Source organism: Phalaenopsis equestris, unplaced genomic scaffold (genome assembly GCF_001263595.1).
Source record: "Phalaenopsis equestris unplaced genomic scaffold, ASM126359v1 Scaffold000198, whole genome shotgun sequence".
NCBI lineage: Eukaryota > Viridiplantae > Streptophyta > Magnoliopsida > Asparagales > Orchidaceae > Phalaenopsis > Phalaenopsis equestris.
In genome coordinates, this window is record NW_018164640.1 from 937516 (window position 1) to 943974 (window position 6459).

A 6459-nucleotide genomic window follows, 5' to 3' on the forward strand; every position below is an offset into this window, starting at 1 on the left:
TTCAACCTACCGTATGGACCATGACTATTCTGGGACTCATCTATAAATTGATAGAAGTTAGTAATTCTACCTCATTCATAAATTACATAAGTTGTCGAACTCCAACCAAATCCAGAGCTTTCATACTACTCATTAAAAATAAATAAAACCCACTAATACAATACATTAAAACTCATGAACCCAAATCATTAAAGATAATAAATAAAGAATACTATAATGTCAATTTTTATGTAGATTCTCACAAACATGTCTCTTCAAGAATTGTGATTTACCAAAAATTCTTCCATGAAAAAAAATTTGCAGAAGGTGTCGTACTATTTATATGATATTTGATAGAAAATATACGAGATAAGAATCTAAACTAGTAAAACGATATAACATTAATATAAATAAACTAAGGATGCCTTAATAACTGATTCATTGGTTTAAGCACAAGCAACCAAGACTACAAAATATAAAGTGCACAATAATAAAGTGATAGCTATGTACAAATGTCTTCCTTCCATAGTCTCAAGTCAGGAGAATTATTGTTGCATCCCCATAATTAATAATTACACAATTATTCAATCTTATAGTAAATAAAATTGTATAACATAATCGATCACGCATATCTAATTTGATCCATCAGGTGGTGGATAATTTATCTGCATCTGATGCATGAATGGTCTCATGTTGGATCGTAAAGATTGCGCCTCATCCTTCAACCTATCAACTCGAGCAAAACTATTATCACTGCTACTTTCATCTGTAGCGGTATTATGAAAAAGGAATTAAGTTGGAGGAACTTTACATACTCTTATAGGGTGTTCAATCCCCATAAATGCCACAAATAATAACCCTTTTACACCAGGCAGCAAAACCGCATTTCACTTTTTATACCTTCTAGAAGATTTGTCTTATTCTCTTCACTCATATACAAAACCATTGTAATAGCTTTATTCTCAAAGAAGTTGACAAGACTGCTTACTACTCATCGTGAAATATTCTCCCTGTTTGCCACCTGCTTGGTGCTACGCCCATGGAGGTCCTCATCTCCAAGTTTCCTGAATTCTAACATGGTATCAGAGCATCCAAGTTCTCCCTCAAATCCCTAAACCTCTCTTTCATTTCTTCTCTCATCGATACCCCTGTTGTTGGCAATGTCAGAGACTTCATCCTACACCAATCGGGAATCCAATCCAGGCCAACTAGAAATGGCAGAAATCCTACTTCCCCTCCTCTCTCAAATTCCTAATGTCTAACATCAAGGACATGGCTAATGTTCAACTCACCGCTGAAAATTACCCCGCCTGTAAACCCCAAATCTACAAATACTTCAAAGCAAATGAATTTGAAAGCTTCCTCGATGGCACCACCATTTGCTCTTCCACCTCCAACTTCCAAACCCAACGACATTAACATCTCAAACCCCCAATTCCTATGATGGCAACTCATTGATCAAAACCTCTCTGCTGCCATCAACTCCACTATATCCCCTAGAATCTTGCCCTATGTTCTCAATCTTGACTCCATCAAAGATATATGGCAAACACTGCAAAATTGTTTGCAGTCCACCAATCATTCATGAGTAATCCAACTCCGAAATGAGCTTCACGACATCTCCATAAAAAGGCAAACCATGTCTCAATATCTTCTAGTTATCAAATCTCTTATCGACAACATTGCAGCTGGCGGAAGTCATATTGACAACGAGGACATTATACTCCACAATCTAAGTTGTTTACCATCCTCATACCAATCCTTTAAAACCGCCATTTGCATCAGATCTGATCAGATCATGCTCAACAATCTATACTTTCTCCTATGCAGTAAGGAAATCAATCTCTTCGTCAAAAGAAAAAAAAGAAACCAATGTCGCTGTCATCGCCTTTTTTACCAATCACGGAAATCACAATGGCTCCAGGGGTCGTGGACAACGTCCATTCAATGCAAGGGGGAACAACAACTCTTCCTCTTCAACCAAGGGAAAACACGTCACAGGACCTTCTTCTGACTGCCCAACTTGCCAAATATGCTAAAAAATCAGACACATGCACTACAGTGCTGGCATTGGCCCAACTTCAGCTCCTACCAATCCACCAAATCAGATTCCGCTGTAATGACCTCCACAAAACCCAGCTCAGATGAATGATTCCTCAACTATGGTGCCACCACTCATTTCACCTTCAATTATGGCCATCTACAACATGTCAAACCGTAAACAAAACCAGATTCAGTGATCACTGGCGAGGACTCCAACCTCCTCATCACTCATACCGACCAAGGCATTCTAACTACTCCTCAACGTAAGCTCTACCTCACCAAACAGTCTCATTCGCTCTTTATATCACAATCTCCTCTTCGTTCACAAATTATTTTTTGATAATAACTGTGGTATCTGATTTACCAAATCTAGTTTTGTCGTCAAGGACTGGAGCACAAACCAAATCCTCCTTCCAGGCTTTAACTAGTACGCTATCTACCCCATCTCTGCCTAGGGTGCCATCTACACAACTCCTACATCCACCCAAATTTGGCATAGTAGGCTTGGGCATCCACACCATGCAAATATCACCGCCATATCTCGAAAATCTACCTCTATAGCTAGTCTCGCTTCTCCTTTTTTTTGCAACGAATGTAACTATTCAAAGATTCATCAGAAGCCATTTACTACTTCTTTTTCTGAATCTAAACACTATTTTGATCTTATTCACTCTGGTGTTTGGGGTCCAACACCCACCTGCTTATAGAAGAATATTTTAGATTTTCATGGGTATTCCTATGTTTGCAAAATCTAAGACAACCACCAAACTAATATCGTTCTAAAAGATGGTTCAAATACAATTTAATACCAATATCAAAATCCTACGTTCGACGGAGGTGGTGAATACACCTCTAACAACTTGCATAACTATCTAACCTCTTTCAACATAATTCACCAATAAAGTTGTCCCTATACACTGGCATCACCGAAATGCAAGCATTGTCATCTAATTGAAACCACAAGAACTCTCCATCTCACCTCTCGTCTACCATACAAATTCTAGACAACAGCTCTCATCTACATAATCAACTGCATTCCCTCCAAGACAATAAAACTCAAATCACCTATGAACTACTTCATCATACGCCACCAACATACTCAGATCTTCGAATGTTCGGGTATTTTTGTTATTCGTGGCAAAAACCACAAGCCCTGCACCTCTCTCTTCACCCTACAACTTTCTTAGCTATCCGCCCCAACAAAAAGGTTACTACTGTTATAATCCTCAAAATCATCAAGTAATTACATCCCGACATGTGTTCTTCAATCTCTCATCAAATTTTCTCAACATACACACCCACTCACATCACAAACATCCTACCAAACCTCCTAATATCATCATCTCAGCAACATATACCAACAGCTAGCCCACTCAATAATCCCTCAACTCACCTTTGCCCACCCCAACTCTCGTCTCCAACCCATCAACAGTATATACAACCACCCTCTCGTATCAGCCTCTCAAATTCCCAATCATCTTGACCTTGCTGCAAATAGGGTTCAATATCTCATGTAAAAGTAAGCAAGTATTGTAGAGAATTAAGCGTAAGTTTAAATAGAGAATCAATGGGGGCACATATATGAAAGATCGAAGTGAGCCATAAGAATTCAGGCAGAGCTGGGTTGCGTGCTTTATAATCCAACATTGGATAGAAGCTACCAACTAAACAATCTAAAGAGGCCAATTTCTGGCCTTAGTCAAAGTGACTAACAAGTGGGCTTGTATAAGATATCATTCAAAATTTCTTAATTTGTCATGCATTTAAAATTAAATTTTTACTCAGCAGTCAAACGTAGTGGGGTCACGAGAAAAGTTTTTTTTTTTTTTTTGTTATGTTATATGTAAGCATTTTGACAAATTAGATAGTCCACGAGTTATTCACCTCTGTCGGGCCAGAACTACTGACAACCTAAGAAAACTAAGGGGAGTTGGTGAATAGTATCATTGATCCCGTCCTCACCTATCGAAGGTCATCGAGGCAGGAGATATTATTCTATTATCCCACTCTCAACACACATAAGCATTCCCATCATCACCCTTAAACCCCAATCCATCCAACTTACAACCCCGTTCGATGCTTCATATACGCCTACACTCAATGCACTTATACTTGGATATAAGTACGTAAGACTAAGTCATCGAGCGAGGAAAAGAAAAGGAAAACAAAACAAAAGAAATAAAGGAGATAAACCCAACTCTCAAAATCAGCAAAGTAGAGGGGTAGAACAACAAGAAATTAGTCTAAACGGTGTTTAAATTTTCTAAAATAGCAATCAAATCAGCCATAAAAAAGTAAGCAACTTCCAAAATCAGCTTGCACGATTCCGGTTTACATGAGCCAAACCGAACAGATTGTCAATTTGCATAAAAACAACTTTGTATAATTTCAGATTTTCATAAAGCCAAACCAAATGGACTTCCAATCCGTATAAAACCGACTTTGATAAATTTCAGATGTTGCTTAAAGTCAAACCACAGACTTTCAATCCGTATAAAACCGACTTTCATAAATTTCAGATTCTGCATAAAGTCAAACCAAATGAATTTCCGATTCGCATAAAACCGGCTTACATATAAATTTCAGTTTTTTTTTTTTTTTTTTTTTGTAAACATGAACACAGAAAAATTTCAGAATTTTCAAATAGAAATGCATAGAAAGAGGGAAGAGGAAAGAAATTTACATGCAAGTATAAAATCACATAAAATTTATCCAATTAAACAAATAGCTCCGATTGTATTTTGATGAAAGTCTAAGCATGTAAATACAGAATCTGAGGGCTTTAAGTGTGTAAAAGCATGATGATTCAAGTGTCACATATAAGCTCACAGTACATTAATACAAGTTTTGCATGAATATAAACATGTAGAGTGCTACCAAAGATGCATATGTACATGTATACTCTTAGTGGCATTTGTGTATAAGAACAATTGTGTGGCATATATGTAAAAACAGTTTATGTGTTAGATATGTAAATGCAAAAGAATTGTGTGACATATATGTAAAAACAGAAGTTTATGTGCTAGATATGTAAATTTATAATAATTGTGTGGTATATAAGTAAATGCCCTCTTTCTCCTCTTGCACCCAGCATATAAGTTCTTCTGTCTTGCTACTTCCGAGAATAAGATTACAGCAAAATTTTGGAATTTTAACTTGTAAGACAAAATCTGTACGGTTCTCCACAGGTAAAATTAATAAGGAGCGAAGTATCTCAAACTTGCAAATGATCTTCGGTTCTTCTGTTAAGTGTTGTAGAGCTCACCTGCTTTCATATTCCCCTCAAATGCCCAATCAGGAAAGGAGAAGCAGCCGATCAACATGGCTAGAAATTCAGATGTCAAAATGCAGGACACATGCTATGCAAAAACTAAATTCAACCATCGTTTCCTTTTCTTCTTTGCTTGCATGAATATTTAGAATAGGAGATATGCTTAATGAAGAAAACCCCAAAACAAAATACAAGAAGAATCATGAAAATGAACTATGGCATTATTTACTTTGATATCAATCAAGATGACATCATAATGCGTAGTAAGCTGACGATCCTCTACTAAAGTGCAATTCCCATTCCCTAATGTTTGTATGCTATAGGCTCTGTTTTTTGAAGCCATAAGGTAAAGCACGCCACACAAAATGAGGGAATAAAACATATAAAGGCAGAAGGATTAGAGTTCACTCTTTTCTACATAATTCCCTTCAAGTCGTCCAAATTTAAGTGGCAGCCATTGTTATGATTGAAGTATAGCCAGATGCAAGGAAATAATAATAAATAGCAAGCAAGAATAGAACAGCGATGACGAAGGCAAATTAGCCCATCCTCTTTTTTTTTTTTCACTTCATCAAATGGTACGCAACCAAGCAAGCTTTTAAAAAAAAAACTCTAATATGGAAGATTTAGTGAGAGTGGCAGCAAACGAACCAGACCCGGACAAATTTAAAGTGAAGATCGAACATAAACCCAAATCAAGCTACGACTCAAGCAGCAAGTCAAACCTAAAGTATAGGAGATACATTGTATACTCTCAAAGTAAACAGGAATATAGGAATCTCAAATCAGAAATAACCCATTTAATCCAAGACAAGAAAGTAAAATAGAACAGATAATTCCTTTTAGAAAAAAAAAATGAAAAAAAAAAAACCAAGTTCTTGCTCAAGTAAATCTGTATATTAAGATTAGGGATCTCTTGCACATGGATGTCTCTTTTTCCCCTCTTTTCTTGAGAATAAACTAATATTCATCGTGTGAAAGTTTTAAGTAATGCAGGAGAGTTAAAAAAAATGTAGATTCAGTCCTATGGAGAAGCTAAGAAAGGCAAACAAATCTCATACATCCACTGATTTTAAGCAACCCAGAATCAATTCATAACCCTAAGCCGATTCAAGTCAAGTTTCAAAGTATAAAAGAAAATAATTCCTTAAGAGCAAGGAAAATAC